General features: G+C 39.3%; 1 long non-coding RNA gene across 4 annotated transcripts; it reads right to left on the bottom strand.

The window, feature by feature from the left end:
• Window positions 1-681: 681 nt before the first annotated feature.
• Window positions 682-17,709, bottom strand: LOC134422323 (uncharacterized). 4 transcript variants are annotated; one of them, XR_010028784.1, is made up of 5 exons: window positions 17,582-17,709; window positions 15,571-15,645; window positions 14,147-14,369; window positions 1,276-1,346; window positions 682-918 (listed from the first exon to the last, which is right to left on the bottom strand). It is a non-coding gene; the product is annotated as an uncharacterized LOC134422323 (long non-coding RNA). The 4 variants fall into 4 exon arrangements; XR_010028781.1 differs by having other exon boundaries at window positions 682-1,880; XR_010028782.1 differs by having other exon boundaries at window positions 682-1,346.
• Between the last annotated feature and the right edge of the window lie 1,312 nt (window positions 17,710-19,021).

Here is a 19,021-nt window from a genome sequence, read left to right as displayed (position 1 = left end):
CCTGCGAGAATCGGCACCTCAGCCGCCGAGTCCCAGCTGCTCTGACTTCGCAAAGTACTGACCTTTCTTCCGTGGGGAAGTACCAAGTGGCTAAAGAGAATATATATTTATGCATATAAATATAAAAAAATACGTTATGTATTTATTTTTATACATTTATAACATAGAAATAAAGTAGTACGTATATAAAAGATATAAAATTAATATAAATAATGACAATAATAAGTACTAATGGTATTGAAATAACTATATCAATATAATAATTACATTATTATAATAATTTCATTATACTTATGATATATTTATATGGATATTTATTCAAATTATATTAAAATATATTCAATAATACTTAGTATAGTAATATTAATATAAAATTATATATATGTATATTTATTTTTATACGTTTATAACATAGAAATAAAATAGTATGTATATAAAATATATAAAATTTATATAAATAATAATAAGTATTAATAGTATTGCAATAACTACATCAATAGAATAATTACATTATATTTATGATATATTTATGTGAATATTTATTCAAATTATATTATATTAAACTATATTTAATAATAATTCGTATAGTAATATTAATATAAAATTATATATATGCACACATATATATACGTATATATAGACATATATATACGTGCACACACACACATATATATAGACACACAGCAGCATCCTCTACAAAGATCAGTATTGCAGGAAATTGTTTCTTGTTCCAAAATTTAACAAATCTGCAGCACTATTTATTTCTTCATTTTATTTATAAGCTGGTTTTCAAGGTACCTCAGCGTGATGCTGTCATCAGAAAGTGTCACAAGTGGAGAGGAAGCTCAGATTCTCCTGATGTGGGATACCTGCTCCTCTCAGCATGAGGTGACATTGGGGAAGAGCTCTGTAGAGAAACTGGCAGTGGAAGGAGATGGCAAAGAATTACCCATGGAAATGAAGGAAGGAAGAGTAAGGTAAATATTCATGGCAGGGAAGAGGACAAGGAACACAAGTGATGTAAGACACAAGCAAATATTCAGGCTTGCCCATCACACAGCACCAGCCAGTGCCCATCTTCTCAGGTCTACAGCTTTCCTGGATTTTAGGACCTCTGGTGTAGATAGGCTTGTAGTGAGTTAATTACAAAATGTTTCTTGTTCACATTTAAAACACCTACCAAGAGATGATTCATTAATTTTCTCACAAATTGCAATGAGAAAATGAATCCTTAGCTCTACTAATTTGTGTGTAGATTTGACAAAGACAGCTGACCTTGCCTGCAGGAATAGCTGAATGTGCTCATAAGACAGTCTTGGTGCCTCAAACCATCCTGTGATCCCAGCCTGTATTCACAGAAAAATAAACATATTTCAGGGAAACAATTGTGTGAGCACACAGCATAATTTATCCTGCTATGGGTCATTAGAGTCCCAGCACAGTGACTAATGTGTCATTCCCTGTAAATTATACTGAGTAACAATTGTGGAAAGTACCTATTCTAGGATAGAATAGTCCATCTGGGTCACAGGAACTTTCCTCTTATCCGAGCATTTCTCAGGAGTTTCCTATTTTCTGTAATCTTTCAGTATGGAAAATTTCAGGAAGTCTTTAGGACTTGCTTTTAATGTTAAAATACCAAACCTACAACACACAAAAAACTCCCAAAACATACACAAACTCCATTTTTTTTCAAGAGCTATAAAATCAAAGCTCTCAAAGTCCTTTGCAGTGTGACTTCATTCCAAAAGACACATCCTAGGAAAGGAGCAGCTCAAGGTGAGTTTCTCTGTTTCATCATCATTCAGGAGTTTTCTTCAGCAATAACATTCTTTCATTGTCCTGATGTGATCTGAGGGAATCAGGGGCTTTTTCACATCCTACACAAGAGCAAACAGAGAACACTGCTGTGGAAAACACCTTCAGTAACAGCAGTGAGTGCCTGGTGTCTGCCATTTGTGTCTTTCTGGGACCTGGTTTAGTAAACTTCCCTGAAATAATCTTCTAAGCCATAATTAAAAGACAAGTTTAAGCATTTATATAATGAAATTACATTGTGAGCACAGCAACATCCAGCTTAACAGCCAGGAATACAGCTCTAGAGTAAACATTCACAGAATCATATCTAACTTATTCATTGTTATAGAAGAAACCAAGCAGAATCTAAGAGGCCTCTACATGCTGTGGGGTCTCAAAAATCCAAATCTGTGCTGATTTTTATGTCTGCGCATTGGAAAGTCTTCAATCAAGTCAATTTTGATGTCAGCAGTAAAATGCTTTCCCTTCCTCAAGGATCTCTAAACCACTGACTGAGGCTTACTGTAACCTGAGGAGGTTTACATGGAAAAGATGAGAAATGGACAAGCAGAGCAATTAACCCTGGTAAAGCCAAATCAGTTGCAGGAAAGTGAAGGGGATTCAACCCCTCAAAGAGAAACCATTGCAGTTACAGTTCATTTTGCTTCTGAATTCATAGACCAAAGTAAATATATTTACACTAATTTTGTGGACAGGGGTATTATCTTTAAAGCCCGGTTTCTGTTTTTTATGAACTCTGTGCCTTTTACAAATATAATTTTCTGTCTGCCAAAAGAACTTTTAAAAAAACCCAAAAAATCTGTTTTGGCTCTTTCTTCAATTCTAATTTCTTGTTCTTTGCTTGATGTATTCTGAAGGTGTCTCTAACAGGGGATTAATTTTCAGTGTCAGTAATCTAAAAAAAAACCATATAAGACAAGCCACTAGCAGAAAGAAAAGCCTGCTTTACACTTGTTTCCTAAACCAACAGCCTGTGACATGTCAGGGCCAGAAAGCATTGATTATAAACAAAAAGGTGCCATCTCAGATTCCCACAGTGAACCTGGCTTTCAGAATCCTCTGACAGTGTGACACTTCCTACCAACAGCTCCTTTGTATAGGCAGAGCAGAACAAGAAAACTGAACAAAACCACAGAAAAGCCTTGGAGGCAGCGACAGCATAATCCCACTTATTCATAGCTCAGCTGAAGTGCTGCCTGTAAAACCCTCTGCAGTGATTTATTTTGCTCTCATTTCAATATTGCCAAGAACCCTTCCTTCCTGCCACAAATCTGCCTCCCTTTGCCCACAGAATAACCCAAACAAATACAGAAACATTTACACTAATAAATTCTGCACTGGATTTAGGTGCCTGTGTTAAATTTGGTGTATATTTCCAAGCTCCCTCCTGCAAACACAGAAATCCTTCTACCAGTAGATGTCACCCGGAGCAGGGAAATGTCTGTGGCAGCCCTGGAGAATTCCAGTTATTCCCACCTGTGTGTCAAAAGGAGCCCAGCCAGGTTTGGGAAGGAACCCCAGGAGGAGGTGGCCAAAGCATGGATGGTTCATCAGCATCTCTGCCTTCTGCCCCAGTGGCACAGGATGACACATGGTGACACAGGATGACACTCAGTGACACTCAGTGACACATGGTGCACTCTGTACAGCCATCACAATGGTTTCATGCAAACCTGTTCCTCAGGCTGCGGCTCCGAGCAGAGCCTGCTGAAGGAAGAGCACAGGGAGATTCCAAAGGTAGGAGTTCCCAGATCCCTGGCACCTGCAGCCCTTGGCCCCGGTGATTATTCAAATTTGTCTGTCACAATCACTGCTTTGGATAAGGAAAGGTAATCCCCGAGCTGATTTCACTCCTTGCTGCTGAGAGCTGAGCCCAGGATCACCATGGTGGTGGTTTCTGACAAAGCACTGATCAGGCTGTGCAGTGGCAACATGGAATTTCAAGATGACTAAAAATTCCTACAAGAATGGTGGCTATAAAACAACTCTAAATGCCTCTGAAACCCACCCCAACCTGCACCCAGAAACATGAGAATCCAGCCCACACACCTTCACCTCTGTGGTGCATGCACCAAAAACCAGTTCATGGCAGCAGAAATCTCACTGGAAAAATATTTTCTCCCTCAGTGAGTAAAATTCAAATATGAAGTTTAGGTGAGACATAAATGCTGTACAGGAAAGACCATCAGCTCTACCAAATAGTCCAATGAATGTGTTGTGTTATGCTTCTTTACATCAGAACAAGAAAAAAAAATCAGACTGAAAATGCAAAGGTAAATCTCCAGGCTTTCAAGCTCCCTACCTATGAGGAGAGATGCATATTTCATCTTGACTACTGCTTTCACCCAAAGCTTCCTTCTGAAAAAGTATTCTGAATATTTTATTTTTGTAGATCATGGTTATTTGTAGCTGGTACTATGTAAGGTTTTCCTCCTGTAATTCTTGGGAAATAAAATCAGAGGTGGTGACAAGTAAGAGAAACCTCAAAGATATAATTGATCAAAAAGTATTTGCTTCCACAAAAATGTCTCTCTAATATCTTCATCAAAATTTAAGCTTCAATGAACAGCTTCAAATATGGATTCCTTTTTAAAAATGGAAGACCTATGATAAATACAGAAACAGCAGTGAACTTTCACAAAAACACCAACAAATTTGGTTTTGTGTTTAGTGAGTGAATGTAGAAGGAGCAGAATACCAGGGAAATAGCTGGAAGGAGAATGGGGGAGAAATAGGTAAAGGCTACTGTGTCTAGTCTTTGTAACAAAATTCTTTTCAGAAACCCAGCCTGCATAACATAAAGAAACCCCCTATTCAAAAGCCAGATTGTTTGCACAGTCTAATTTGATGGAAGCATTTTGTGTACATTTTTATTATGTAAGGTTTGCTTTTTTTCAATAGGCAGCAGTCTCTGCTTTGGAAGCAACTCCTGACTAAAGCAGGATGGGAAATCTTCCAGGTTTTGTCCAGAAAAATAGCAGTTCTTGCAGGACTTGTGCCCTGGCTCTGGATTTCACAAAAGGTTCCTTTCTTCCTTCCTTTCACTCCCAACAATGCACCTCCAGAGATCTGCCACAAAGGATTGTTCTGAAGTATATTTAGCACATGGTGGCAGGCTTGGCTGCTGGGATCAGTTCTTCTTCACTCTGCACTGATTCTTACATTTCTGAATGCAGCAGCTCATTCAGAATTCAATTCCTCGTTTTTCACAGCAGTGCAAGTTCAACTAAATTTTTTACAGGTTCAAAAATCAATCAGGCAAACCCAAGACAGAAAAATCCATGAGATGTCCCAGTTAAAGCTCAAGTAGCAGCAATCCTACAGTGCGCTGGATGCTGTGAGGATGTACTGGAGGGCTGTCATGGGATGTTTTCCTGTTCTTTTAATTTCCTTTATACTGAGCTCTGTACTGGGCTCTGTAGACCTCTGGTCTGGCTCATTATGGCTGCTCAGATTTTACATTCTCATCAAGAACCCTTCCAGGTGGGAATCGATGGCAGTGACCCCAGGAACAGCAGCTTTTTCTCCCTTTTGGTGTTTAAATATGGGTTTTCAAAGATGGATGAATGTGGTAAGGATATAAAAAGAACAATATTTTATGAACATAATAAAACTGGACATCATTAAGTTTAAAAGATCATTTATCTACATATGAATATGCTTGCAGAGTTCCAAATTAAGGTTTCCCACAAGGAACCCTATCCCGTTCCTGCTTGATTTTTCCTCCAAATGATGCTGTTATTTTCTTTTTTCTGCAGCTCATTCAATGCAGAAGTCAAAGGAGTGTGATTTATTCTGGGTTCTCCACACTAAATAGCCCAGTGCTATTGTGTATGGACAGCAAGCATTTCAGAGAAGTAAAAACAATTTTTTGGTCTAAATAGAAGGAACCAAATAAAACATTTAAATATATATAAGAATTAGAAGGTTTTTTCTTCCAGCTGCTGTTTGGATCTAAATTATGAGCCCTGCTTTTTTGCCTTTTTACACAGAATTAACCTTGCATATTTATATTTTTGAGGCACTTATTCCAATTAACAGGACACTGTGAAATGGCCAAAATTAAGGGATTCAAAAACCCAGGCTTGGATCTTATTGAAATTCAGGTTATCCAAATTTCCTTCAAGCAATACATTTTGTTCCAGTCCTGCTTTCTGATGGAACTGTGCAGTTTATTTTGCAGGTGATGGAAACAGACAAAAAATAGCTGAAGAAAAGGGAAATCTATGAGGTTAAGCATTTTTTTACACATTCCCACTTTCTAGCAGCTGCTAATATCCAAGAAACATCTGTACATACCAGTGAGAAACTTAGAGCATTAACTGCACAGCAAGATATAAAGATCATTTTTAAAAGCTTCTAAGATACCTTCAAAAGCAGTGAGGGAGCAGCAATGGAGCGTTATCAAGAAGGCTCTCAAACAGCAAGTTCTGCTAAATATCCTAGAGCTTTATTGAACAGCTTGCACTGGAAGATAAAGGAATCAAGACCATCTATGAAACAATCTTAAAACTGATTTAGTAATTGCCTGTGAATACAGCTCAGCCCAGGCTAGATGAGGCTCAGGAGACCTGAGACCCATCAGCTCCCCAAAACAGGTCATGAACAGAGCTTTGAGTGATGCACACGCTGCCTGGGGATTCCTCTCTGGGGGATAATTTTTTGCCACGTTGCCACAGGATAAATCCATCACCTGATAATTTTGTTCTGTTAGTCAGGCACTGAGCAACTTCAGCAGGCAAAAACCAAATTAACCTTAGAAAAGCAAAAACCAAATTAACCTTGGAAAAGCAAAGCCCATCTCAGCTGAGATGAGGCAACATGTGCACAGCCAGCTGAGCCTACTGACAAACACCAGTGTGGGGCATCCTGAGCCAGCACAAGCCTGTCTGAAACATCCCAGGCTGGGCTCTGACTCGCTGGAAATGCTAAACTTGAGCTGATTTCTTACCATTTCCAGCAGAAGGTGTGTCTATTCTAACACTCAGAGTCCTGTGTATCAACACTTCCCAGACTGCTGCTTTCTGGTCCAAAGCCAGAAGTGTAAAAATGGACTTTTTACCTCCTTACTCAGTGGCCTTGTCCCAGAAATGCCCCAGTCTCCCCATTTGCTAGTGCAGATATTTCTGAATTCTTCTATTTCTTTTGATCTGCTCCTCTCTGGGTTTCTATTGCCAAGTATTTTCTCTTCATCTCTGTGTTCAAAGCCCAGAGCTCCAAATGCAGAAATTAATCACTTTGAGGCTTCTCTGTGTGGATGAGCACAGCCTGTGAGGACAAGCAGCCTGTGGTTCATTTCAGCACCATGGGCAGGCTAATCTGCTGAGCTGTGACCAGGGAAACTGGGAGCCTGCCCTCCACAAAGTGCCTGGAGCACCTGCCAGAGGCACACAGTGTTCCCTGGTGCCAGTGGTGTGTCTCCAGCTGCAGCACAGTCCCAAACATGTGACCAAGGGAAAGGAAAGAATATGATCTCCACATAAATTCAACCACATAAATTTAACCAGCACATTCACAGATCTCACTGCTTTGACTGCCTGGCACAGCTGACAGAATCCAGCTGATGTGGAGCCTTACTCCCGGCCTCCTGACAGACATTTTTAGAACTGTGCTTACTGATTAGGGACAAAAAAAAATGTCATGAGTCCAGAATCACCTGCCATTTGCATGGGCTGAACATCTTCTGGTGAGGTCATGAAGCAAGAGGCTTGAAGATCAGAGGATAAATTGGCATCTACATGGCACAGTATTACCCCAGTAACAGAACCCCAAAGTACTGAATCTGCAGCAATGAAAAGCAGAAAACAAAACTTTTCTCAATTCTGTGAATGCCTTCTCATGGATTTTTATCAAATATCAAATGTCTTTTTTAAAAAAATAGATTTTAACACCCTTAAAGTCAAGATCCACACCTTCTTATCTACCCAGCTGCACTGCTGTGAATCTGCCAGCACAGCCAGGCCAGGGGGCAAGGGACACACATCATCCATACAAAACAGGCAGAGCCTTGTTTTGGGAGTATTCCCTAATTCCCCCAAATCTGTGACGTAGCATTACTCCTCTAAAAACCCACAATGTGCTTGAGATTGGATCAAGATTGAACAAACCAACATGTTAGAACATATCTTGGAGGTAGGAGAGGAAGGGAAATGAGCATTGTTTAAGGAGTTGCCTTCCATCCCCTTTCCAGATAAAGCTGGAACGCTGACTGGCCCAGCCCACGTAATTGAATCTAAACCATGACATGCACACTCCCTTCACACATTTCTCAGGAAAACAAAAAACAAACAGAAAACCCAACCTTCCAAAACAGAAAGGGAAACTTGGGGTTTTACCAAACACTAAACACCAGACCATTACTATGATTTCAACTGAATTATTCATCAGAATATTCATTCACTTTTAAATGCAAGAGAACCAACCAAGAAGACCTCAGCAAAGGTCAAATATTTGCTGATCCACCTTGTATGTAACACAGCTCTGACCATGGAAAATTGAATCTAATCAGAGATATTGGTTAAACTACATGTGGGTGGATTTTAGGTGGGATGTAAGCAAATCAGATTAAGCCTGGGAGAAACAGCGGCGTGTGATTATCATGTAATAATTACTCAATGTTTTGACAGAGCTCAAGACTGGGCTCAACCCAGCCCTTGACAATGAGGAGGCAGCATAAACATCAGGGTATGAAACTCCATCACTTCTGCTAATCTGCCTGCATTTCCTCTGTGGGAAGTCCATGAGATTCTGATGAAAGCCCAGGGCTGCGAACAAGAGAACCCCTGGGGTTCAGAGACAAGGTCAAGACCCCTGGAGAAGTCAGCTGCAGTAGAAATCTGTGAGGGTGACCTTTTGGAATTGGGTCACCACCAACTGTCCGTGTGTGTGGAGCTCTTAGAGAAACCCATCTGGTCCTGGCATCCATCTGATCTGCTCTTCATGCTGTTACCACAGCAACTGACACTTAAATGAAAAATCTTTGAGCGAGCTGGATCTGTAGACAGCTCTACCAAATCACAAGGCAGCAAAAGTGGATGCTTGAGGCGGGTCTGGGAGGCATTTAGCTGTGTATTTACCAAAAGGGGTTTCAGCCTTGTTTTCTGTTTGTTCTTTATCATTTGACAGAATAAGCATCAGCACACCGATTTTTCTTTATCAACAAGTCCTCTGTAGGTCAGTCACAGCAGTGATATCTTTCCATTTGGCCTGCTTTGCAGTCTAAATAGATCTTAAATATTTTGATTTCTTCATTGTTTCCATATCACACACAAATTGAACATTTCTTTGCTGTAAACACAACTGTCAAGAGAAGTAATAATAACCATGTGCTTTTTCAGAATTAAAAGATGCTTTACAAAAGTATAAATTCTAACTAGATCTTCCCAATGGCATTTAGATTCATCATGTTGGATTTGACCCAAATTTCTTCAATGCTTTAGGGACAGGGACCTGACATTCAAGTTCTTTGCAGGATATTTTAATGTTTGGCAATGCAGATGTTAAGACTAATTTTATTTTGAGGGAGGGAAAGTCTGTGTTTGTAGTAGAGGATATTGCATGGGGTGAACTGACCAATCTTAATATTCTCCCAGCTAACTCTGAAGTGTGCTTTATTTCTGTCTCTGGTATAACAGAAACATGAGAATTAAACTTAAGCTCTGAGTTTTTGTAGCAGGACAAACGAGGGAGGGTTTTGCCCTGGTCCATGAGCCAGATTTAGGCTCCAAAAGCAACACCCACACAGGTGACATTGACACAGAACATGAAGGGAAGTGGGAGCTGGTGACTGAGGACAGGGGGGGTGACATTGGGCCTGGCACTGGCTTCCACAACCCACACCCTGAGCCTTTCAAACCAGTGCTGAGCACTGCCAGGGGAAGGTGAACAGAGGAAAGTAACACCATTCAAATTCTTTTTCTTATCCTTTGAATGCATCTTTGAAATTTCTTCTCTTATTACTCAAAGTCTACAAGTGAGTGGGACTATTTTACATGTAAAATGGTCTGGTTTAGAGGTATTATGTGTTTCAAACACCAAGAGGGAGGAGAGAAAGAGGCAAGGAAAGGAACTGAAAGACACCTTTGGGAGAAGTAAGAAGCATCTAAGATCCCCGAACCTGAAATGGAGAAACACATTTCCATAATGTTTCACTATTACACCTTTTGCTTTCTAATTTCTTTTAATTAAAAGAACTGAAAAAAATTTCCTTGCACAAAACCCCTCCCAAATACTATTTTGCAACTGTAACATTTTTCTAAAAAAATCCCAACTTCCTTGCTTATTAATAACTCATGAGTCAAACTTCTTTCAACTGGCTATTTAAGATTGTCAACAAAATTCATGTTATGTAGAGTTCTGGACTGGGAAAAGTCAGAGGAGCTTCTGTCTTAATGTTTCCAACTTTTCTCTTAGCCAGCCCTTCCCTGCTCTGTCATTCGTTACCAAATCTGAGAAGAGGAAGAAAGTCAGAGCAGCCACCATGATTTATTCAATCAGGAGCAGAACAGCGACCCATAAAAATTTCTGGCACAAGCCTTCCTGTGAACACATTTGCATGTTTATTAGTTAAACTTTGCCGTCTGCGAGCACTCTTGTGAAAAAACAACAAACCATTAGTACAAGAAATGGTAGAAAACACATTTTAAAGGCCAAAAAATCTCAAGTAAACGGAACATTTTTATTGCTGGAAATGTTTGAGAATTGGCCTGTCCTTCTGAAAGTCTAAAGAGTCCCAAGGTACAAATTCTATCAAAAGACAAATCTGAGTCTTGTCTTCTGAATTTGGACTAAATTTTGAAAATCCTAATTTGCAAATATAATATAGATTTTCTCTGTCAAATGGAAATATTCTAAGTAGGAGAAACAACCCAGCAGGAAGATATGATGTACAGGCTATTGAAATAAGCCCAAATTCTTAAATAAAGTTGATACATTTCAGGATTTTGGATGAAACAACCCTATGAATACAATTAAATTTTTTACTGTCCTCAGCAAGGTAAAAGCTACTGACAAAACTAGGAAGGAAACTAAGTCATTAAGGAAAAAAACTCCAAACCTTAATTTGACCCTTTACTTTCAGTGATTCATTTAATAATACTCATAAATAATATCCAAAATCTGGTTTGGAGCAGCAATATTCTATGTCATGCCCAGACTGCCTCTCTTCCTCAGCAGTAAATCACTACCCACCACTTTCAGTTTGTGAGGGCAGAGGATGATTATTCATATTCAATACCCTGTTAACAAGTGTTTGTTCTTGTCCTTCTCCAGTGACTTCACAGAGCTTTAATTGACAGCACAGATGTCACAGCTCCTGTCTCCAGCCCCAGCAATTGTTTGAAAAGCTTCTGAGTTATTTAACTGCTGGTGTTGACAGGAAGCTGGACATTTCTGCTCTGATGAGGGCTTTATCTTAAGGCTTCTCAGTCCATCTTACCTTCTGTTTCTTCCTATCTTACATACCTAAAATATTTCTAATGGCTGTGCACAAAAGGCTTCCCATTTCAACATCACATTTGCATTTTGCAGGAAGACTCTCAGGAATTTTTGAGATTGTCCCGGATTAGAGAGAGACCAAATCCATCACATGGCAATCAATTTTAATAGAGGCAAGATCACAGTCTCAACTTCTCCCTGTGTGTTCCCACTAAGATCACAGTGCCTTCTGTTCTCCCAAAGTCAGCTGTTAGTACAAATTATATGCAGGAAAAAAAGGATCCTACCAGCAATGTGCTGGACATTTGTATTCCCAACAAGATCCTGTTAAAGACTGTTAACAAACCTGGTGGATGCCAGTCTTACTTCACATATTGATCTGGTGGAGCAAGTACAAGGCACGTAGGCTTCTGGTCTGTATTAATTTGTACTATAACTCTTGGCACAGGATCAGCTGGCAATGGTCTCCCCCACGTTTTAAATAAATTACCTGAAGTAGTAATTGTTTGTTATCAGTAAGGGGGATTTAATAAACAAATATACTTGATAAATCAATGTGCAGACAAATCCAGACATCCACATATAAATTAGTTTACTTTAACTTACTAAAATGAGGCTGCTGGAATGATAATGTTTCAATACACCAAAATAACATTACCAGTTTGTGTAAGCTGACATGTTAAATACATCTCTGTCCATTCCTTGATCTTTACTGACAATAGTCAGTATCCTAAGGAGGGGCTAGGCTGAAAAGCCCAGATTATTTTCTTTTCTTTATATTGTCTTAACAGAATCAGTGAAATAAAATGATGAATTATGTTGTTATATCAACTGAACAGCTTACATAATGTACCTCTGTTCCCACAAAATTGAAATTTAGTGTTTTAACAATGGGCTTTACTCTTCCACTCACCTGTAAATGAGCACTACTGGAGCAGCACTGAGCCCAGTTCTGCCCTTTACACCAGCTAAATCTGTTTCCTCTTCTGTGAAATCGCTGCTGCTTTACATCATTATGAATTAGGTCAGAAACAAACCCAGTGACTGCTCATTCCAGCTAGTGAAACATATTAAGAGTGGCTGCAATGACAGATCTGTAATAATGCTTCTCATCTGCAGTCAATTAAATTTAGACCACGCAGAACTATAAGAAGTACACAGTGGAAATTTTTTGGCAGGGTGACTGGCAAGCTGTAGCACATCTAACAAACTTGAAGACTTTTAAATTCATCTTCCCTCTGAACTTTAATCAAAGGCTATAAGAAAAAATCCAGCTGAATACAATAAAAATTTAAACAGCGAGAATCATTAAAGCAGACACTTCTCGTTACCTCACGGTGACTTGCAGGAAAACCTTGTCAACGTCAGCTGCTCATCCCTGTGTTATAATCATAATTCACCTTGCTGGAACAAACAGCACAGGAATGAATGTCTGCATCTGCTGAGCTTGTGTACCACAGGCAGACATGAGAGGAGGCCAAACATGTTTTTATAAGTTACAAAAGAGAACAATTACTTCTACCGGAGGGGTGAGAGCTTTTGGAATGTGCTTTTGGACATAGGAGTGTCTTTTGAGAACTACTGAATATATCTTCAAATGAAAACTATAAATTAAGTGTAATTATTTCTGACAGCTTGCATGAGAAAAATAAAGCATTTATCCTGTCATTGAGGTTCCCTGTCTCAGTGCACTCTCAGGACTTTGGAATCATCCTTGTGGCATGTCCACACTGCCCTTAGCAAGACTTCCTTTGTTTTTTTCTCCATTACAATTACAGCTTTTTAAAAAAGTGATTTTCCTTCAAAAATTTGTGGCTAAAATATTTGCCTGTCCTTTGGTTGTTTTGATTTTGACAACTTTTCCAGCAAGCATCATCCCACAGCTGCAATTCTCCCCTCAGTCTGTACCCAGCAGCAATCACACCCACATCTCTCTCCCCTCCTCACAAACCCAAGGCCTTTGTGCCCCTGCCCTCCCTGTGTATCTTTTATTTCATTTATTTTCACATTCTGCCCCAGAATTTCTCAGAATTCATCTGCTCCCCCCTTTGCACTTGTCAGTCCAGCCTTAGCTCTGGTTTTGCCTTTAAGTGCATCCCCCCATCCCCTTGCCTTTTATTCACAGATCCTTTCCATAAAGGGCACCAATGATTCCTCTGCAAGATCTGCCTCACTAATTATATACTTAACATACATTTATCTGTTCCTCCAGCAGGCTCCAGAGACCAGGGGCTTTTCTTCTGTGCCTTGTCATTTAGAACCCTGCCACTATCAGCCACTTCCCAATGACATTGGCAGCACCACAGTGCTGCAATTAGGAGGGAGACTTGCCAGCAGAGGATGGGGTTTAAACTCCCCCTGACAAAGAAAACAGCATTAAAACAATTGAAGCAATTGGCTAAATCCCTGTTTACAGAACCTAAGGGGTATCTGGGAACCCCAGGTGAAGCAGGGGTTGTCTGTAGATGTGGGATGGATGGTTTAGTTTGGACAACAAGCAGTGACAAGGAAATGGGATGGTGTAGGCTGTAAGTTGTTCTCCATGTGGAACAAAGTGCACGGCCTGAATTTAGAGGCAGGGTGTTTTTAGAGAGATGGCACTTTAAAAAAAAGTAATTCTTGAAAGTGTTCTTAAATATTACATCTGAAACATAGTGACATGTATTACCCTATTTTGCTCCAAAAAATAAATAAAAAATTCTAAGGATGATATAAAAGGCTGACAACACAAAATCTTTACTAACCCGCATTCCTGCACTGTTGTTGCTATGAGATCAGTCTGTCAGATTGCACAAAATCTAATGTAATGTGTTTATAATCCAGTAAATACATTTTTCAGAAGAAGATTTCCACAAAACAGCCCATCTCCAAGACAGAATAGACTCACTCTTACCCAGCTCAGCCCAGCAGAAACCCAGCAGGAAAGAACCAAGGAGGAGAGAGGGTTGTTCAAGGAGTAGTTGGAGTTGTTCAGGGTAAAGGAATTTCTGTGATGTCCCAGGTCAGTGGAATAACTGAAATAAATAGGACATAGAGCCCAAACCCCGAGTCTAGAAGAGGCCAGAAAAACTATTTTCCAGAGTAATATTTCTGTCTTGTAGGGGAGATCAGCTGCCCTGCAGACCAAAACAGGGTAAGAATATTCTGGTTAGTGAAAACCAGATACATTTAAGATTTTTAGATTGGACTTATTAGATAAAAGAAACAGCAAAAACATTTATGTTTATATATTTTATGCTGATATTTTGCATAGTTTCTGACAGAATTTCAGCATTTGCCCCTCAGGCTTTCCACAAACAGGTTCCATGCAGTATTTCTGGTGGAGTAGCATGCACAAGGTCTCTGGAAATTTTCAGCAGGCATCAGCAAATGCATATTAGGTTTGCATTTGAGAAATTAAATGCAAAAAGTCTGTTTTTCAGATCACCAGCAGATTTGGTTGATAAGAAGATAATTTACTCTGTGTATGGCTTTGGGCTTAGAGAGTCCAGCAGATCCTATTGTGGATCTCTGGTTCCATCTCTCCTTTGTGCAACCCTCCTTCCATTCATTGCACTGAGTTGCTGAGTGTTTCCTTTAAGGAGGAGAACAGGGGGATAAGAAACTCCAGTGGGGCTAATGACACAGAATTAAACTCAATACCATTATCTGAGCTCTTTATCAATGTTTTGAGAGGAGATATCTTATCAAGAGATCAAAACCTACAGCTTTGGAACAAGGTAATCTGACCTGAACAAAGAAGCCAAATTCAAACTTTTCAATCAAGGTGTTTACCGATATTAAATTTCAGAGTGGGTTCTGCAAAGGGTTTGTGTAAATTTTTCTCCAGAAGACAAGCTGATGAAATAGTTTATGCAATACTTGGAAATGGCAGCTGTAATTGTTTCAGGAAAGTATCAAATCAATTTTTATACAGGTATTTTTCAGATGAACAATCTTAGAATGTATTCCGTTTCCCTTACCTTCACCATTTGCAGAGGTGAACTTTCACCTGATGTGTTAATTACTTCCTCGGCACAAGCTGAAGCTATCTTGCTTTACATGAATATTGGTAATGTGCTTAATTTAAAAAAAAAATCCCTTCTAATATTTTTAAGTGTCATTCTGGTATTTTAGAGAAAGTTTCACCATTTTATTGATTTTTTCAGATCAATTTTATGAGCAAGCACAGGAGAGCAGTTGCCATTATCTCTGCATGGATTGAAACTCATCAACACTGCAGAACATTTTGTAAAATAAGTATCAATGATAATACTGGGGATTGAAATCATAAATTGACCAGCATTGCACCTAATTCAGCAAAAAAAGATGAAATACCTGAACAATCCTTAAAGCAGGAAGCCATGCTCCAAGGAGACTCTTGGCAGTTTATTTCACATAAGTTGTATCTAACTGGATGGAAAAGATGCATTAGTGTACAAGGAATTACCACTGCCAGTATTGGTGAGGAAATAATGAAAATGTGATTGGCATAAATCATTCAGAAATCTTCCTACACAATCCTGATCCATATATTAGATTGCCTGGCATTCCAGAGCTGAGAAGTACTAAGGTCAGACTTACTCTGGAGTACTGTATTTCTTTACACATTTTATTGTAAATAGAAAGTGGAATTCTGATCCCACGGGAAATTCCAACATTTTGACATTTATTTTCAGTGCGAATAACAAACATACAGGGTTTGAATCACTGAAACTCTTACATGCAATAGTATAGGAATATCAAAATAATGTAAATATCATGGAAGTTGAAATTAAATTAATAAAATGCCAATATTAAATATTTCAACATTGCCAAAAAGAAATAAGGTAAAATTATTCATTTTGATATTTTCCTATCAAATTTAATCTAAATCAATGTATTCACTTAAGATGATTCATTTCTGATGAAATTGCATTGTCTGAGTAGAAAATTGGGTTGCTTTTTTTTTTTCAGCTCCGTCTCATTATTAAAGATTGATCAGATTGTAAAAGCGTTGGGGAAAAAACCATTAGCAATTCAGCTTTTGCAAACTTACTATATTGAGGTAATTTTGATTAAAATTTCACCATCCCCAAGAAGGAAAAGCAAATAGTCACAGTAATTGTCAATCATATGCAAAGGACTTACAGGTGGCTCTAAAGTGACTTCATAAGAGATAAGTAACTGAATTGCGGAATGAATACAACCATTTGAACACAAGTTCTGTCTTTTCCTCTGCAGCTCCTGTGGTTCCCCACCCTCAGCAGCAGCCCCTGCTTTGGTCACTTTTCCAGTGTAACCCTTTTCCTGCCTGTGACAATTTAGAGCTGCTCTGTTGTACCAACATCACAGTGTCCAATTTACTGTGCTAGCAGGGAGAAAAATTTGTATATCTGACTTCCTTCTTATCAGTTCAGTTCTAGCTCCTGCACCTTGTTTCTGTGGCTTCCTGTGCCACCTTGCTCCCCCTTCTCTTCTAATTCTGATTCCTTCATTAATACCTATTTTTAATCATCCCTCAGCTCCTTCTTTAGTTTTTCTGCTTTCTTACAAAATACTCTGCAGAATTTGTGCTGTCACAGCCTAGAAAAGTTCTTCCCTCTCCCCAGGAATAGTCTCCTAACTCATTGACCTGTCTCTCATCCTGCATTAAGCTTAAACACTTCAAGACTCTTTGGGGAAAGAAACTCCACATTTATATAAATGGCAAGACTTCAGCAGTATTCAGAAAACAAAGAATAAATGAGCAGAAACTTTCATTCTGTAGGGAAGGCAATTTAACTCTACAGCAAGCTAATTAAGGCAGCTCATGAAGATAAGGGATGCCTTCTGTTCAGATGTTGCTGTGTTTTATCTACAGCCTGTGCAGTTTCTGTACAGACACGATCCCTCCACTCCCCAGGTGCAAATGGAGATCAGACCTCAAGTGTTTCAGTGTCCTTGGCTGATTGTTACAATGGTTCTTTCACTAATCCTGCAAAACGGGAGTAAAATTAGTCTGAAACAACAGATTACCCTGGAATTGCTAATAAAACAATAAGGAGGACAAATAAAAAACTTAGTGTAACATTCTGGCTGGTGCCCAACTTTTGGTGCTGTTGTGCATGGAAAAAATCTGTCTTGGAAGCACAGTTGGACCTACTCATAAATATTGAACCTTTCCTCATCTCATGCACCACTAAACTTCTTGCAGATGCTTAAGTGACTTCAGCAAAGTACTGCCGAGAGCAAAAACACCAGTGAGAAGTGGCTTTGGTTTCCAGACAAGCAGCACATTTGGCCCTCGGTGGCTCTGTGAGTGACCCTGCACACTTCCCAAGCTGGAATTGCTAAGTTCATCCTCCTGAAATATGAAAGTATTTCTTACCACACAGTCAGAGTTTCTCTGGTCAGATGTGTCTGTTTCCAAACTTCTCTCTCAAGGAAGTTTCTCCTCTCCCTGAGTCCATGTAATTAGCCCAGGGTGGCCCTGCCTTGTTCCACCCTAAATTCCTGATGGTATTTCTATACCATAATTGTGAACATTTATCACCAGCAGGTCTCCAGGCAGTCTTGTGACTTGGACAGCAGAATGTAACTGGTGTTTAGCACTTGCTTTGTACACTTCCCAAATGCCAAACAACCTTTCATTACCTGCTCTTGGCAGCTGCCCAGGAAACTTGGGCTTCTCAAGCCCATGTGAGTCTGGGAACAGTACTAAAATAGTCTTCTCAGATTCCTGGATTTTCATTTACTTCTGCTGCAACAAAAGTATTTCTTTATTTTTTCAGACTGAGAAAACCTCAGAAAGCTGGTGGCATAATTTCAACCCCTTTATACATGGCTGCTGATCAACTGGTGAGCTGGACCTGTGCAGCAAAACCTTCCAGAGAGTCCTTTAAGTCAGTTCCAGCAGATGAGATTGCCTAAAACTTAAAGCTTTCCATTTTGTATGCAATCTAAGTGTATTTTTTGTGGTTGTTTTTGAGTGAAATAGTTAAATGTCATCTCAGGAAAAGAGATTCTTGTGCTTTACTCATTAGGGAAGGCCACAGTCTGCACATTTCCAGAGATACAAGATAAGTCCCAAATGGAGGGATTCAGTGATCTATCATTATGTTAGGTATTTTCCCCAACATAAATCACCACCCAGTCTGTTGGGTGCTGTATCAGGAGTGGGCTCAGCAGACAAACTGCAAGCCCTGGCACAGTCAGTGCTGAAAAACCAAAACCAAAACACAGCAGCACACAGGAATAAACAGAACAACAACAAAGGGCTGGGGAAATACCCGAGACACTTCTTGGCTTGATGTGTTTTTCTGGTTTCACACTGCTGTCTTCTCATGCTAGGTGTGAAGTGCTGTTATATATTATTGCACTATATAACAGCAATGACAGGATCAGCACACCAGAGAGAGCAAAGGAAATCTAGAAGACAATTGTCTCATATAAAAGAGCAAGTCTAATAAATTGGCCATGACTTATTTATTTTTAATTACAGATTGCTTATAACCTTCAAAACAGAAGTATTTTTCTCATAGTAAAAGCAAAACACACAATTCAACTCATCCATTTATGTGCTTACAGGATTTAAAACTTTAAAGTAGGGATTTTCACCCTTTTAAACTCTAATGACTCCAATGATGCTTTCATGTCCATTTAATGAGGAATGCTAACGAAGCCAGTGCCTGGAAACAGTGAAAGGTCAAATTTCCCAGTTGTTTGGGATGAGACAAACACACATTCAACCACCCAGACCAAATGGGAAAAAGCAAAAATGAGAACTTGCACTCTGTATCTCCCTGATTTAATCTTGGCCACTGGGACA

Source organism: Melospiza melodia, chromosome 10 (assembly GCF_035770615.1).
Source record: "Melospiza melodia melodia isolate bMelMel2 chromosome 10, bMelMel2.pri, whole genome shotgun sequence".
Taxonomy (NCBI): domain Eukaryota; kingdom Metazoa; phylum Chordata; class Aves; order Passeriformes; family Passerellidae; genus Melospiza; species Melospiza melodia.
The sequence above is the reverse complement of the archived record's forward strand: the minus strand, read 5'-3'. Positions and strand labels throughout refer to the sequence as shown.